At 40.5% G+C, this 17,847-nt stretch overlaps 3 non-coding genes across 3 annotated transcripts; 2 read left to right on the top strand and 1 right to left on the bottom strand.

The window, feature by feature from the left end:
* The first annotated feature begins 6,442 nt into the window (after positions 1 to 6,442).
* On the top strand, positions 6,443 to 6,514 carry trnah-gug (transfer RNA histidin (anticodon GUG)). The gene has a single exon. It is a non-coding gene; the product is annotated as a tRNA-His (tRNA).
* Positions 6,515 to 10,958: 4,444 nt separating this feature from the next.
* trnal-cag (transfer RNA leucine (anticodon CAG)) lies at positions 10,959 to 11,041 on the bottom strand. Its single transcript has one exon. It is a non-coding gene; the product is annotated as a tRNA-Leu (tRNA).
* A 2,575-nt stretch (positions 11,042 to 13,616) lies between these two features.
* On the top strand, positions 13,617 to 13,698 carry trnas-aga (transfer RNA serine (anticodon AGA)). Its single transcript has one exon. It is a non-coding gene; the product is annotated as a tRNA-Ser (tRNA).
* Positions 13,699 to 17,847: the final 4,149 nt, after the last annotated feature.

Genomic DNA, 17,847 nt, shown 5'->3' on the forward strand with positions numbered 1-17,847 from the left:
GGAATGGCCAAGTTTAAAATTTGGCACATCATTCGATAGATAGCGCTATTCCAGCATATAGGCCACATCCACTTTTGTACTTTATAGTACAAACCTTAAAGTAAACGGTTGTTTTTTTTCAATTCTTCTGGTCACACTTGGCACTATTCCACAACTTTTGTCTGTAGTTCTCTATTTTGTCAGGGCTTAACTCTGTCTACCGCAACTCTTTTTTTTTTGTTTCTTGTTATGTCTCGGCAAGAAATATTATTCTTTTGGGTTGTCTGTCCATCTCTACATCAGAATCAGAAATACTTTATTGATCCCCTAAAGGAAACTTTGGAAAAAACAGATCCTTTAAGCTGGATTTGAACCAGCGTCCTAAGGATTTCAGCTTTTCTGCGTCTACAGCTCTCCGCTCTACCAACTGAGCTATCAAAGTGAGTTAGCACATACTCATGCACTTCCCATTCTTGTGAATGTGAAAACACAGGACCCCCTGGAGGGAATTTCTGAATCGTCAGGGGCTGTAGCTCAGTGATAGAGCACACTTTGAGTCTCAATGCCCAGATGTGTTGCAAGATTTGACATTGCATTACCCAGCAATGGTGGTATAGTGGTGAGCATAGCTGCCCTCCAAGCAGTTGAGCTGGGTTCGATTCCCAGCCATCGCAGTAGCTTTAGTTGAGTTGTGTTAATTGCTTTTTTTTTCCAAGAAGTCAGCAGAAAGGTAACTTGCCCAACCTGGTTTGATAAAATCTCTTTGAGCTGCATGATTATGGCCAAAATGATAACGACAATTACATTGATCAATATGGAGATCACGATTAATTATCACAATTATTTGTTGATTTTCTACTCCAAAGTGCTGGAAAGGAAGGTTTCACCAATCGTTGAACCTCAGGTTAACAAGGAACAATCCCAGCAAGGTGATTGATGGATGATTCTAGTTACTTCACCAAGTTCAGGCCAAATGAAACAGGTGTAAGAGACCACATTGGTTGGCTTCCAGCTATGTAAAATATGCACATGGCAGTGGTGGGATTTGAACCCACGCCTCCAGAGAAACTGGAGCCTTAATCCAGTGCCTTAGACCACTCGGCCAAACTAATTGCAACTATCAATTTTCCACATCGTGACAGAAGCAGGGACCGTAACTAACGATATGCTTGTTAATGTTATGGAAAAAAAACCTTTGCAAGTAAAAAGCCAATACTTTATTAAAAACTGCTAATACTTTATTTTAAAAAATTATCACACTTTGTCATTTTTCTCTGGCATTGTTGATTATTAGAATATTGTAACCAGCATTAAGTGAGTAGGTTTAGGTCTGTGTGAATATGGGCTGAGCATTTACCTGGACTGAATTTGTGAACATCTTCTTTTGCATATTCACCGTAAAGAGCCATTACTCCTCCAACTGCCAACTATTGTTCCAGAGAAAATAGGATTTACAGTTTTAGATTGCAAGGTAACTGTCCAAGACCAAAGCCTTCAATACCAGCAATAAAGTTTATTTGTCCACAAATTCCAATAGGTTATCAACGTTTTCAGCGAAAAAGAATACCACAGCTCAAGTCACTGATAAGCTTGATTGTGTGATATGTATGAAGTGCTCGCTAACAGTGGCCTAATGGATAAGGCATTGGCCTCCTAAGCCATGGATTGTGGGTTCAAGTCCCATCTGGGGTGAATTCTGGGCCTCGGTTGATGGTCATGGAAACCTTCCTCTGCTAACTCTGATTACCATGGTGAGATGAATCATGATATACCTGCTGGAAAAGTTGTTGAGAGCCCATGAAAAGTGGCAAGTCATGTTCTCGCACTTTAAAAAATTGACATCCACTACCCTGTCAGGGTCCTGTAGTAATGCTGACTTTCCAGTGATGTGATTGGGCTGTTTACAGGTTTTGATCATATCCATCGGTTGCATGGATGGGACATCAATACCCCCGGTTCTGTCACCTTGTCTTTGTCGTTCAACGACTATTTGGGCTCACACCTTAACACACCTGAAGCATCTCAGCCGAAAATCACGCTGCACCTCAAAGGACTCTCAAGCACTCCCAGCTGTGCGTTTGCAGAAGAGCGCCTTGTTTTCTTTTAGCTTGGGAAAAGGCTTTAGCTTATGACAAGGTAAACAGATTGCACCATTGTGCTACTCATTAGTGTGTCCACTTCAGTTATGTATTGAAGCACATCCTTAGAGCTAATGGCCCTCATTTATTAACCTAACGTACGACAGGCTTCACGTGAGATTCATGAAACGTTTGTATCACACCAATCAGAGCGTAAGAATGATCGTACATTGATAAATGCAGCAGCTAGAAACGATTGTAATTTAAATGTCACGCCCCAATATATTCTCAGTTTTGAGGCCTCGCCTCTATTATTTATGACATGGCCAGACATAATCCGGCTAAGAAGCGGCACTTTTCAGAGGTGGGGATTTAAAGCCTGACATCCCAGGTGCTCTGGTGCAGCCAGATACCACCAGCGGTCCAAGGCGCTGCGTTCAGGTCGCAGTCTCCACTGGAGGTGTGGGTTCAAATTCCACTTCTGACAACTAGTATTTTCATTTGGAACTAATGTCTAAGAGTTGATATTGGGAATAAAGAACTTAGCAGTTCTTTGTATTTAAGAGGACATGAATGTGCATGAGAAACGCAATTCCAAGTGCAGCGTTTTGTGAGCATCTTTATTGTCAACACATGTAAAGTTTCTTAGGGGCCCGTAGTGGATGAAATGGTAAAACACTTGGCCCTGGATGCATAGAATTCCTGCCATATTGAGCGACAAAGTTTGGGTGTCCTGAAAAAAGGGTCTTGAACTCTATCTCGCCGACCTCTTTTTTTTACTGTTTCTTGTTATGTCACGGCAAGAAGTATTATGCTTTTGAGTCGTTTGTCCATCTCTACATCAGAATCAGAAATAAAAAAACATCTGACATATGCAGTCTCTGTGGCGCAATAGGTCAGCGCAGTCGGCTGTTAACTGAAAGGATGGTGGTTCAAGTCCAGAAGTCCAAATGTCCAGGGACATTTGTTGCTTAAATAATCTGGAGTGAACCAACTCTGGGATTTATCCTTCTTCAGGAGACTGTAGAGCAGCCCAAAGATAACCCAAGTGGCCTTATGTCTATCAGAAGATACAGTTCTGGAACCCATGTACATATTAATCTTCACAGTCATCAGAGATGGGAAGTAACGAAGTACAAATACTTTGTTAACAAAATAACGAAGTACAAACACTTCATTACTGTACTCAAGTAGATTTTTCGGATATTTTTACTTTACTCTTTATTTTTTTGGCGACTTTTTACTTTTACTCCTTACATTTTACCACAATATCGGTACTTTCTACTCCCTACATTTTACAAAATTGGCTTGTTACTTTAGTTTTGTGCTAAAGGTTGTCTATCAGGTGTGATTTGGAGTCCATGTTGGAGAATAGCGCGGACATGCACCTCACACCACGAGCAGGCGCGCACGGCACACAGAGACAAAAGTGAGAGAAAAGAAAAAGAGACTAGCTGTCTGGAGGATAACCAGCTGAGATCGTGTGCGTCTTTGAGAACTGTAAGTCATAGAACTGATGTTGTCAGTTCATGTAAGCCTGTTGTTGTGTTGGTCGGTAGTTCTGGTACATTTAAAAGTTAGCTTGTTTACGTTCTTCTACTGTTGGCTAGGTTACACCTGGCTGTTGATTCGATATAATGGCGATTGTTGAACGTCCTTGCTCATTAAGATAATGTAATTAGTAGTTGGTTTATTGTTATTATTTACTAGCATTTATGATTCCTATACATTGTGTATGGTAGCCTTTACAATGTTGTTTATTTCATTTATTACCACACACACATTCATAGCAGAGCTGCCCCCCCCATGTTTATACTGATGATTGATTGTAATAAATCAACAGAGAGAAGTTGTCTCCATCTGTGTTTTAATAGACACACCTGGGCCGAAGTTGGAAACCACAATCAGCTTTAAATCCAGTTCTAATCTAGTCCTCACTAAATTTCAAATAATTTCCCTGGAGTTACCATTACAAAATTTAATCTAATTAAATTGGAACATACACAGACTTCTCACAAAATCACACTTGAATTCATATCTTGGTACTCGGTCAGAATCTTATTAACCTGGAGTCCCAGTCTCTGTCAATATAAATAGGCTATATGTTTATATATGTTTTAGGCCTATTGGCAGATGGCCATTTAAAATGTAGGCAATGGCATATAAAGAATAAAGAATAAAGAGTCTTTTCTCCATGTCTACTGTAGTTTCTCAGTGTGCTCTCTAGTAACATCTGTCTGGTCCAGGGAGCTTTGTCATTCATAAGGCTACTTTTACTTTTATATTTTAAGTATATTGCTAAGCCTGTACAGATGGAGGAGAGATGAAATGTGTCAGTAATATAGGAGATTGTTGGCTGGAAGTATGGAGATACTAATATGCATTACTTAAAAGGAGAAAACTAAAAATATTCTATGTTCATGTCAGTATGTGTTTTCCAATAAAAATTTGACTCAAGAATAATTAATTAGTCTATAAATGATGCTCAGAGGCCCCACATGGCCCTCACCTTGTTCGCAATAGGTCAGCGCAGTCGGCTGTTAACTGAAAGGATGGTGGTTCAAGTCCACCCAGGGACGTTTGTTGCTTAAATAACCTGGAGTAAGCTAACTCTAGGGTTTATCATTCTGCAGGTAAATATAGAGCAGCCCAAAGATAACCCAAGTGGCCTTGCCTTTGTCTGAAGGTACAGTTCTGAAAACCATGTTCTGTACATATTAATCTTTACGGTCATTGGTATGCAGGTCACTTGATGTAATACAAGCAAATACATAAGGCCAGACAGAGAAAAAAAGTGAGAGAAAAGAAAAAGAGACTAGCTGTCTAAAGGAAAACCAGTTGAGATTGTGTGCGTCTTTGAGAACTGTAAGTCATATAACTGATGATGTCAGTTCATTTAAACTAATGAGGAAGAATTTGACAAATCAAAATCAAGTCCAGGAACTTATTCTTTCAAACATCACACCTGAGTCTCTCAAGTCCTGACCCTTCCTTAACCGGGAATCGAACCCAGGCCGCGGCGGTGAGAGCGCCGAATCCTAGCCACTAGACCATCAGGGAGTCACATCTTTCAAATTTATCTTTGTAGATGTGAGTTTTCTTTTCACTTACTGGAATGACTCATATTGTTTTAGGAGAGGAATGGCGCCTGGCTAGAGCTTCAGAAGGCAGGACATGACAGATTACACATCTGTCACATAGTCAGTTTGTAGTCTTAAATACCAAGTCTCTTGCTGTTCCTTGACTAGTTGGCCACCCCTGCTTTGCATCGCTCCAGGTATGTAGAAAAAAAATCTGTTATGCACCTTTGCATTGCACTAAAATGTCAAAATTTGGACCTGAATCCAACAATAACATTACTTGACTCTCACATACATTGGTTTTCAGTTAAAAATGTTAGTCAAGGGTTTAGTTACTGCTTGAAAAAAGGAAAATAATTGTTAATGAGATAGAGGCAGATGAAGTGTTTATGACCCATCAATGATGACAAAAGGATACATCCACTGTCGGGGTCTGAGTTAAAGGAAATGGTACTTTTTAAAAGGGTTGGGGTTCTAGTGTTAAACTAATGAGGAAGAATTTGACAAATCTAAATCAACCAAAACCAAGTCCAGGAACTTGATCTTTCAAATGTTACACTTGAATCTGTCAAGACCTGACCATTCCCTGACCGGGAATTGAACCCCGGCCGCAGCGATGAGAGCGCCGAATCCTAGCCACTAGACCATCAGGGAATCATATCCATTAAATTTATTTTTTTAGGTGTGAGTTTCCTTTGTGTGTAATTTAGCATCTTTCTCATCTTTTCTCTCATTTCCTCTTTTTTCCTCCTTTTTCCTCTTTCTTTTCCACTTTTTCCTTCTTCCCTCCCTCTTCCCCTTTTTCCTCTTCTTCCCCCCCCATGAGACTATTGTTCCCCAGCTTTGGCACAATGGATAACACGTCTGACTACAGATAAGAAGATTCTAGATTCGACTCCTGGCTAGCTCGTAGTGTTTTTTAGCGACAAAATCCCTTGTTCGTCATTTCCAACTTTACCCCCCCCCCCCGGACAAACTCTACAAAGAAAATGTACATCTATAAAGAGCCAAATGATGAGTAATTATTGTTTCAACATGTGTGTAAATTCATCTAAGCCTCTAGGTGTCAGTCAACTACACCAATAATCAAGCTTTTGTTGTTGGTTTTCTGTTTTTGCTTTCTAATCATTTTTCCTTGAAAATAAAAATTGTCCCTGAAGACAGAATCAGCAGTGCTAGATAAACCATCCATGACATTTTCATTTGTTAGTCAACAATCAGAGAAAGCGGGAAAATATCAGTAGAGTTGATATTCAGAGTTCCCACTATGCTTTCACAACAACAAGACCCTATTGCCACCAAGTGGCCGTGGTCGTATAGTGGTTAGTGCTCTGCGTTGTGGCCGCAGCAACCCCGGTTCGAATCCGGGTCACGGCAGCTTTGTAAAGCCAGTTCTCTGTTATGCCTCCAAATTGTTCCATCCTATGCTTCGTTTTACATTGATGGAAACTGGACAGCTCAGGATAAAGGTCCTGCAGGAGGCCCCACATGTTGGACTACAACAAAGATTTGACTGGCTCTCTGTACACTTGCCAACAAAGATCACCACTGTTTGCATAGAATGGTGTGAGAAGCCAGGTACTCCCAATGCTCTGTGAACGTAGGACTAGTGGGGCAATGGGTAATGCGTCTGACTACAGATCAGAAGATGTTAGGGTTGACTCCTGGATAGTTTGTTCTGTTCTTTAGCTATTAAATTACTTGATCCTCATTTCCAAGTTTACTCCTGTAAAAACTGTCTATCACAGTAAATCAAATACACAGTAAAAAGCCAAATGATGCGTAAATAGCTTTTCAACATGTGCTAAAACAGCTCTAAATCCTTCAATTTAATTGAAACACAGCTATCATCAAGCTTTCACTGTTGTTGTTTTTTTAGAATCAGCAGTACTAGATAAACTATCCCTGGAACTGTCAGTTGTTACTCATCAATTAGGGGAACCTAGAAAATAGCAGCATAATTTTGGATCTGATTTCAGACTATGCTATCACAACAACGCGGTGATTTTAATACCAAATGGTCGGTATCTTATAGTGCTTGGTACTCTGCGTTGCGGTGGCTGCAGCAACCTCGGTAGGAATCTGGGTCACGGCACCTGTGAGAAGCTACTTTTCTGTTGTTTCTTTGAATTACTACATCTTCTGCTTTACTTTACATTGATAGAAACTGGACAGCTTAGCCTAAAAGTCCTGCAAGAGTCCCCAAATGTTGGACTGTAACAAACGGTTAACTGGCCTTCTATACACTTGCCAACAAAGATCAACCCTGTTTGCATACAATGGTGTGAGAACGTAGCTATTGCTAATGCTGAACGTAAGGCTAGTGGCGCAATGGATAACGCGTCTGATTACGGCTCAGAAGATTCTAGGTTTGACTCCTGGCTAGCTCATACTGTCAACAGTTGATATTTCAGAGTTCCCACTATGCTTTCACAACAACAAGGCCCTACTGCTACCAAGTGGCCGTGATCTTCTAGTGCAGGGGTGGCGAACCTGCGGCTCGTGAGACGCATGCGGCTCTTTGCCTGCTCCTGTGAGGCTCTTGCCTTACTGCGTGGCTGGGTTGAAAAAATAAATGAAAAGAAAAAACTTAATTTTACATATTTATAAATACATATACTGTGTATATAAGACCCTTTTGCGTTTGGTATCGCGTCGGTCTGTAACATTATAGGACGTAGAACAATTTTCAGTCCGATTGTGATTTTAACTATTGGCTAGTTAGCTAACGGTAGCTTCCATGCTACATAAATAAGCCAGACAGAGTTCCAGAGTTCCAAATGCTCCAGTCCTTTCTTTGCATTAATACTGGTTCTTAACATGCTTCCACTGGCTCAGATTATGGAAAACAACAAAATAAGTTACCATAACCTTATCGCCAGGGGACTATAGTCCAATACATAAACTGACTGAGTGCATCGAACAAATTAACGACTGGATGTGCCAGAACTTTCTGAAATTAAATGAAGGAAAAACTGAGGTGGTTGTTTTTGGAGCAAAAGAGGAACGATTAAAAGTCTGCGCTCAGCTTCAAACAACAATATTAAAAACAACAGAAAAAGCCAGAAATCTTGGTGTAGTCATGGACTCAGACCTGAATTTTAACAGCCACATTAAGACAATTACAAAGTCAGCCTATTATTACCTTAAGAATATATCAAGGGTAAAAGGACTTATGTGTCAACAGGATTTGGAAAAACTGGTCCATGCCTTTCATCTTCAGTAGACTTGACTACTGTAACGGTGTCTTTACAGGTCTCCCTAAAAAATCAATCAGACAGCTGCAGCTGATTCAGAACGCTGAAGGCTGAAGACCTTTCTTTTTGATGTTGCCTTTCTTTAAATGGTTGTTAATTTCTTTAATGTTTGATTTTGTATACTGCACTGTAACTTTTATTCTTGTGTTTTATCTATTTTTATTTTTTTACTATTTTTTAACTCTTTTTGTGTAAAGCACTTTAAATTGCCCTATGGCTGAAAGGTGCAATACAAATAAAGCTTCCTTGCCTTGCCTTGAATAGGATATCACTATTAGTGGAAATCGGTATTTCTCTGCTTTTTAGGTTGCCATGGCCGAGTGGTTAAGGCGATGGACTTGAAATCCATTGGGAACTCCCCTCGCAAGTTTGAATCCTGCCGACAAAGAAAGCCATCCTTTAATGGTGGTCACACATCCTTCTATGGCAGATGTACCTTCATGGACAATATTGTAATACCTCATAGGTACTGGAAGCCACTGTTGCATCTCTGAGCATTTATTTTCAGTCTCAATGACCAGATGTGTTGCAAGATTTGCACTGAACGTTATATTGTCCAGCAATGGTGGTATAGTGGTGAGCATAGCTGCCTTCCAAGCAGTTGATATGGCTTTGATTCCAAGCAGGTATTATGGTAGAGTCTTTTAAAAGAGCTGCAAAAGCTGTTCATTTGTACTGTAGTATATTTATTGTTTTATGCTCCAGTATTAGGTGGAACCACTTCATTTCAGAAACTGATGCTTTGTTAAACATCAACAGACAGGAAATAGATACAAAGCATAGCAATTAGCAGAGGATGGTTTTGATCCATCGACCTCTGGGTTATGGGCCCAGCACGCTTCCGCTGCGCCACTCTGCTCTGGAATTGCTGCCCAGGTCTGTGACTGACATTTTGATGGAAGGTGGCAACAAAGGTTCCAACCGCTCACGGGTTGGAAAGTTAAGCATTTGGTAGACCTTGCAACTATCCTTTATGTGAGCTTCCTGATTACTCACACATTGATTATTCACATGTAACACTTGTGATTTTCTTTTTTTTTTTTAAACAGGGCATTGTGAGTACAGATATAAACATCAGTAAGGAGTCTACCAAGTAGCCTCGTCTCATTTTAGTTTGGACACCAAGTGAGGCTTACCACGATGGTTTGGACTGGGTCGACTAGGGTTTCCGGCTGCTCTTCTAACTGTCAGCCCAAACATATGGGCGTTCATGGAGACATGGAAGAAATTCACTAGGGTGGCAATTTGCTTGACAATGGCAATACATTGCGCGAGATGTTAATGGCATCTTATTGACCTTGTACCCCAATGTGCAATACAGGCTAAATCCCATGGTGGGAATCAAGATCCACCAATGTTTCTGTCCACAATGTCCACCTGAATCCAGAAATGTCCCTGCCAGATGGAAAATAGACTGACAATTGGGTCAACATTGTGCAATTATCTTCAAAATGTCCAACTGAGTCCACAGATATACCTTCCAGATGGGAAATAAACTGATAACTGTCTTTATGGTCTAAATGTGTCAAATATTGCCGTACAATGCCCACATTGAGTCCAGATGTGTCCCTTTTGGTTCCTGATCCATGCTATTACCCCAAACGTTCACAACTAGGCCGAGGACAACTGGACTTGGTAAAATGTTCTCTGCAGATTTTTTGTCCCTTATACAAGAGACTTCTTTTGTTGTTTTTTACACAGAAAGGGTTGGACACAGTGCCCACTCCCCCACCCTTATCTGACAATTGAAAGCTGTGGGGAAAGTGGGGTTCCAAAGCTAATAGACCATTCAACAAGCAATTCTGATGCACTATACTGACCCATTCAGGATGAGCACTGTATACTCTGACTGCAGCAACACAAGTTCGAATTTCAGTGATCCCTAATTTTTATGGTGATTACGAGACTGAATGCAAAGTGTGTATCCCCCATGTTACTCAAAACCTATCACTTCCAGTCAATACTGTCAAATTTGGAGCTCCTTCAATTACATTAACAACCAGGTGACTCCTCAACATGCCCCCACCAACATACTGTTTACAGTCTAAATGACCAAGGACATTAAACCTGTTAGCTTACTTTAAACTAGATGTGAAAAGTTGATCTTTTTCACCTATACTGTGGCTTGAAAACAGGTTCCACTGAGATTTGAACTTAGATCGCTGGATTCACAGTGCAGAGTGCTACCCATTACACCATTGAACCTTTAAAAGTGTTGCAAGGGTTTGCTAGGCAGTTTCTTTCATAATATCCACATGTGTGATATTAAAGGCACACAACAATCACAACAATTATTGGCCAACTTAAGTCAGTTAGTTAGCTAAGCGTTCAGAAGATGTGGGAAAAAGCAAGTCAAGAACAGGTTTTAAAGGACTTGCCACAGACAGTGAAGACAGCAGTAGATATGTCTACTGTGTACAAACACATGGTAACTTTACATCTGTTGACAATAAAGATGGCCACAAAACACTGTATTGGCCATTGAGTTTCTTGCGCACATTCATGTCCTCTTAAATACATAGAACTGCTTTATTCCCAATATCATGTCTCAGAAAAACAGTAGATGTCAGAAGTGGGATTTGAACCCACGCCTCCAGTGGAGACTGCGACCTGAACGCAGCGCCTTGGACCGCTCGGCCATCCTGACTGATCCAACAAATACTTTGTAGGACCTGTCTCAAAAATGATGATGTAGTAAATTAAACATGTCACGATACAGTAGGTTCTCAGTCATCCATGTCATAGTTAACAAGGGAAGGTTTCTCAACTGTCCGCCCAAATATATGAAGACATGGAGACATGGAAGAAAGTCACCAGGGTGGCAATGTGCTTGACAATGGCAAATTCCTAAACGCATGCACACCACTGTATGCATGTATACCTGCATGCATTTCAAAATGTAGGCCAAGAAAAAAAAGAAACAGAGCCATATTCACACAAAAAAAATAATTTTACAGCAGAAAGCCCCATTTTAAGGACACACAGCAGACCTACAATGAAAGTGTAATTGCACTGCTTTGAAAATAGTAAGAACCTTCTTCATCACAAACCTGATGGTGCAGTACTTGATCCACATGGATCCACTTGCTGTCCCTCTGGCTGTTCCTCTCTCTGTCCCATTTATGTTTTCTTCCTCCTCACTCTCTTCTTCATCCTCCTCACCCTCTTCTTCATCTTCCTCACCCTCTGGAATATCCCTCTCTGTGTCAGAGCCCTCACTTTCATCACATGCCCTCTCTCCAAACTCCTCCTCCTCCTCTGGCTCTCCCTCTTCCTGCTCTCCAGTCCCTTGATTTGTTTCTCTCACTGCTGTTTTTCTCACTTTTTGTTTACTAGGGCTCTATACCGCTTCCTCGTTTCATGATAAATATTAAAAGAAGAAAAAACTTAGGGGTATGCATTACATTTCCCTCCCTACTCAACCTGGGCATAAAGCCTGTCGATTACTTTACACAAACATAGTTATTTGTTAACGCAATGCAACAGCAAAGACGGATGAAGTTACGTGTTCAAAGTACTCACTTCCTGTACTCAAGTAGAAGTAGACTTAATTGTGTTAACAAATACTCTGGTAAAAGTAGAAGTACTGATTTAACTTCTTTACTCAAATACAAGTAACAAAGTACAGGCTTGGAAATTTACTTAAAGTATGAAAGTAAAAGTAGCCTTGCTGATGTTACTAGAGAGCACGCTGAGAAACTTCAGTGGACATTGAGAAAAGGCAAGGCAGCTTTATTTGTATAGCATATTTCAGCAACAGGGCAATTCAAAGTGCTTTACACAAAATCAGTTAAACAGATAAAACACTACTAAAAACAGTTAAAAATCATAAGAATTAAAAACCGGTAAAACACATGAATAGACAGTTAAAAAAAATAGACACATAAAACACAAGAATAAAAGTTACAGTGCAGCATAATAAATTTAAAGAAATGAGCATTCATTTAAAGAAAGGCAGCATCAAAAAGGAAGGTCTTCAGCCTTGATTTAAAAGAACTGAGAGTAGCAGCGGATCTACAGGTTTCTGGGAGTTTATTCCAGATATGAGGAGCATAGAAACTGAAAGCTGCTTTACCCTGTTTAGTTCTGACTCTGGGGACAGAAAGTAGACCTGTCCCAGATGACCTGAGAGGTCTGGGGGGGTCATAGTGTAGTAGCAGATCAGAAATATATTTGGACCTAAACCGTTAAGTGATTTATAACTAGCAAGAGTACTTTGAAATCAATTCTTTGAGACACAGGAAGCCAGTGTAAAGACTTCAGAACTGGAGTGATGTGATCCAGTCTCTTGGTCTTAGTGAGGACCTGAGCAGCAGCGTTCTGAATCAGCTGCAGCTGTCTGATTGATTTTTTAGGGAGACCTGTAAAGACCCCGTTACAGTAGTCAAGTCTACTGAAGATAAAGGCATGGACAAGTTTTTCCAAATCCTGTTGACACATAAGTCCTTTAACCCTTGATATATTCTTAAGGTGATAGTAGGCTGACTTTGTTATTGTCTTAATGTGGCTGGTAAAGTTCAGGTCTGAGTCCATGACTACACCAAGATTTCTGGCTTTGTCTGTTGTTTTTAACATTGTTGTTTGAAGCTGAGCGCAGACAGCAAAAGGCTCTTTATTCTTTATTCTTTATTTGCCATTGCCTACATTTTAAATGTCTGTCTGCCAATAGGTCTAAAACATATATAAACATATAGCTTATTTCTTGTGACAGAGACTGGGTCTCCAGGTTAATAAGATTCTGACCGAGTAGCAAGACATGAATTCAAGTGGGATTTTGTGAGAAGTCTGTGTATGTTCCCATCCAATTAGATTCAATTTGGTATTGATGATCAAAAATAACTAACTCCTGTGAAATTATTTGAAACTTAATGAGGACTAGATTAGGATTTAAAAAGATTTAAAGCTGAATCTGGTTTTCAATTTGGCCCAGGTGTGTCTGTTAAAACACCAACGGAGACAACTTCTCTCTGTTGATGCTTTATTACAATCAAGCATCAGGATAAAGATGGGGGGGGGGGTTAGCTCTGCTAAGGCTGTGTGTGTGGTAATAAAATAAATAAATAACATTGTAAAGGCTACCATACACAATGTATAGGAATCTTACAGTGACGAAAATAAGTATATGAACACCCTGCTATTTTGCAAGTGCAGCTTAGGCATTATATGGTGTGTTGAGGTGCTACATGAACATTTCTGCAAACAGTCCTAGCAGGGCCCATCATGTTGTTGTGGCCGAGTGGTTAAGGCAATGGACTAGAAATCCATTGGGGTCTCCCCGCGCAGGTTCGAATCCTGCCGACAACGAGCGCTGTTTTTTAAGAGTGGTACCAAACCAATGACACATCAGAGTATACCAAATCGCAGATGTGCCTTCATAAACAATATTGTCTTATTTCATAGGTACTGGAAGCAACCAGTCTCCACCAATGTATTTCTTATCAATCTGTGTTACAAGATTTGCAGTGAACGTTGTATTGTCCAGCAGAAAGGCAACGGGTGTGTTACTTTTCAACTATGATTTATATCGTAGCAGTGCAAGCATTTTGCCCAGGTTTGATTTCAAGCCACCGCATATTTCAATTTCCTTGCGGGAGTCATCCCAAAAGGATTAATAAAGATAAGTCTAAGTCTATCTCAGAAAAAAGTCAAAAGAATTTCAAAATCTTCAGGGGATGTAGCTCAGTGGTAGAGCTCATGCTTTACATGTATGAGGACCTGGCATCTCCAGCAGGTATTATGGTAGAGTCTTTAAAAGAGCTGCAGAAGATATTACCTCCTGTGGTAATCTGACTGGTAAACAACACAACAAGCACTTTAAACGTACATGTTTTACAGTTTCTATTTACAGTATTTATTACCTGTAGTGTAGTATATTTACTGTATTACACTCCAGTTTTTATGGGTGTTACAGCGGGAATAAAAGGTATGAGCACTGTAGTTTCTTTTTTTATGGATGAAATAATCTCAACATGCCATTAAGTTTACTCTTCAGCAGGTGGAGACATTTCACTTCAGACACTTGCAACATCAGATGCTTTGTTAAACATCAACAGACTGGAAATAGACTTGATACTGATACAAAGCACAGGAATTAGAAGAGGATGGTTTCAATCCCTCAACCTCTGGGTTATGGGCCCAGCACGCTTCAGTGTCTGTGATTGACATTTTGAGGGGAGATTTGGGACCCTGTGGCAACCAAGGTTCCAACAGCTTACGGGTAGTAAAGTTAAACATTTGGTAGACCTTGCAACTATCTTTTATTTGAGCTCCCTTATTACTCACACATTGATTATTCACATGTAAGACTTGTGATTGGCTGGTGTTTTTAAAAAAAAGGGCATTGTGAGTACAGCTATAAACATCAGTAAGGAGTCTACCAAGTTGCCTCTTATCATTTTAGTTTGGACACCCAGCGAGGCTTACAATGTAAAGAGAGGAGCCTGGTTGGGCTAGAACTCTCCTCTGCTGGATCGGGCTGTACTGCACCGCCTAATATACACCCTTGACATATGGATAGTCCTAATATTAATATACAGGCTTATATTGCAATCTCGTCACCCTACATGTAGGTGTACCTATATTTAAATAAACACACAGTAGCAAAGCTTATGCAGTGTTTTTTAATTTTACCTGTGTTTTTTTCTGTGAGGGACAACTCTGTCCGGCTTATTTATGTAGCATGGAAGCTAGCGTTAGCTAACTAGCAGCCAGCCTGCTTCCAAACAAATACTTTTTAATTATCTCAACACTTTTTAACAGTCAAACTGAAACACTGGCGGTGAGCTCAAGGTCCTGCAGCTGCTGACGGACATGGATAGCTTCAGACCCGCTCACCACTAGTGTTGGTGGATTAGCAAGCTAGCGTTAGCAAACTAACACCGCTTATAAATAAATACATTTTAATTATCCTAACACTTTAAACAGTCAAACTGAAACACTGGCGGTGAGCTCCAGGTCTTGCAGCCACGGACGGACCGCCATCAATGGGTATAATGCGTGCCTTTTAAATTACATTTTTATTTTTTTTAAGCAGGCTGGTTGGTTAGTTTGCTAACGCTAGCTTGCTATTCCACCAACACTGGCGGTGGGCTCCCGGGGGGTTGCGCCGCTGCTATCGGGTCTGGAGCTTTCCATGTCTCGCTGGAGATCAGATCCCGTTGAGGTCGGCAGCGGAGCTTTCTAGCGATGTTTCCCCGCTGGCCGAGCCCCACTGACGGCGGACCGTCTGCGTCTGCAGCACCTGGAGCTCCAGTGTTTCAGTTTAACTGTTAAAAAGTGTTGAGATAATTAAAGGTATTTACAGTATTTAGAAGCGGGCTAGATGCTAGTAAGCTTATGCTAGCTTTCATGCTACATAAATAAGCCGGACAGAGTTGTCCCTCATCTGAGGATAAAAACCCTGCTGCCCCCTCCCCCCATCCTGTTGGCTCAGAGCTCCACAGACTAAGTCCACAGGTACAACTTAGTTTTGCACCAAATGTATCGCAAGAAGTGTTGCAAAAGTCGAGGGTGCAGACTCGCCTTTGTGGAAAAGTGACTGAAGTGAAAAAAAAATGAAATAAAGTACAAGTACAGAATTTTTTTCTACAAGCTCTCAAATCATATTCTCTAAGTGCTCACATCACATCTACGCGCTCTCACATTTGCACCATATTTACCTTCATATTCTTTGTTGAACTTTATTGCTTTACAAACACCAAAGCAAGTAAGCGCTGTGACTAACATTGCTCTTCTGAAGTGATTTTGGAGAGGGACATCAGGTAGAAATACTCTGGTTGACTAGCATGACACCATTGTATTCATATAATAATCAATCCAGGTTAACGTGAATGACAGTGACTGCATGTTGCTTCCTCTAAATTTCAGGTTGTGGTCGACTAGCGAGGCCAGCTCGTCAGTTTGATAAACTGACCAGACCTGCATGCCTCTTGTTTCTTTGGGCTAGTTGTATTAGCTTTAGACCGGCTGGTAGCAGCTTTCTGCTTGTTTCTTTAAGCTAACTATATTAGCTTTAGCCTGGCTGGTAGCAGCTTTCTGCTTGTTCTTTAAGCTAACTATATTAGCTTTAGACCGGCTGGTAGCAGCTTTCTGCTTGTTTCTTTAAGCTAACTATTTTAGCTTTAGCCTGGCTGGTAGCGCCTTTCTGCTTGTTTCTTTAAGCTAACTATTTTAGCTTTAGCCTGGCTGGTAGCGCCTTTCTGCTTGTTTCTTTAAGCTAACTATTTTAGCTTTAGCCTGGCTGGTAGCAGCTTTCTGCTTGTTTCTTTAAGCTAACTATATTAGCTTTAGACCGGCTGGTAGCAGCTTTCTGCTTGTTTCTTTAAGCTAACTATTTTAGCTTTAGCCTGGCTGGTAGCAGCTTTCTGCTTGTTTCTTTAAGCTAACTATATTAGCTTTAGCTTGGCTGATAGCAGCTTTCTGCGGTGGGAAATGGCGGGAGACGTTGTGATTATGTTGCATTAATCAGGGGGTTTAGTTTGTATTTGAGGAGAACATAAAACCCCAACTACTGTAGCGTCACTCACTACCCATCAAATACTATGACATCACTGTGTCTGAGGCAGCTGTTGCCAACGGTAGGCTACTTTTCTACACGCGAAGAGCCTCACTTCCCATAACAATAAACCCCATCGGACTAACGTCACATACACACGTTGCCCACATGGCTACCTGTCTTAAAGGGGAATGGTCAGATGGTAATAATCATGTAAAGGAGAAACAGTGAAAGGTTACTTTTCTATCAAGCAGCAAAAAAGTATTAACGTCAACATCGTAACGTCCTGCAATGTGACTTTCGCGCATGCGCACATCGCGATGTCAATGCTAAAACACAATATTGTTCAGCCCTAACTGACGGTATACTTCAGTAAGATAGTTTGCCACTTTTATCTTGGGTAATGCCACATGTAAGTATATCTTAGTTTATTTAGATACCCAACATAGGTTATACTACGTACACTGTATAACAATACATTACGTGTTTCTTTATTTCATCTTACATTTTTGCTAGCCTGTTGTGTAGTTATATTGTTTTTACAATTATCTTTGTTTAATATATGTGACTCATTACTATCTAAGTAACTGGTCATTGTGTTTTCTCCCAGTTTCACCCTTTGTTACTCAAATAAACGTGTTACAAGGATCCCGGTCGCCAGTGCTTGATGGTGGAAGGTGTTTAGCTGCTGGTCAGATTGCACAGCGTTACGTACGTGAAGGACAAGACATATTTCATGGTAAGTATTTCCAGGTAATCTCTGCACCTCTAATCTCTGCACCTCTGTTATTCTAATATTACCATGTAATAAAATTGAAACAGGCAGTTTTGCATTTTCCACCACTGATTCATGGTTGTTTGAAAGTAACTACCAGAAGCATTTCCAGGTAATCACTACACCTCTGTCTTACTACGTAATAAAATAGAAACAGGTAGTTTTGCATTTTCCACCACTGATT

The sequence above is a fragment of the Etheostoma spectabile genome, unplaced genomic scaffold (genome assembly GCF_008692095.1).
Source record: "Etheostoma spectabile isolate EspeVRDwgs_2016 unplaced genomic scaffold, UIUC_Espe_1.0 scaffold00018774, whole genome shotgun sequence".
NCBI lineage: Eukaryota > Metazoa > Chordata > Actinopteri > Perciformes > Percidae > Etheostoma > Etheostoma spectabile.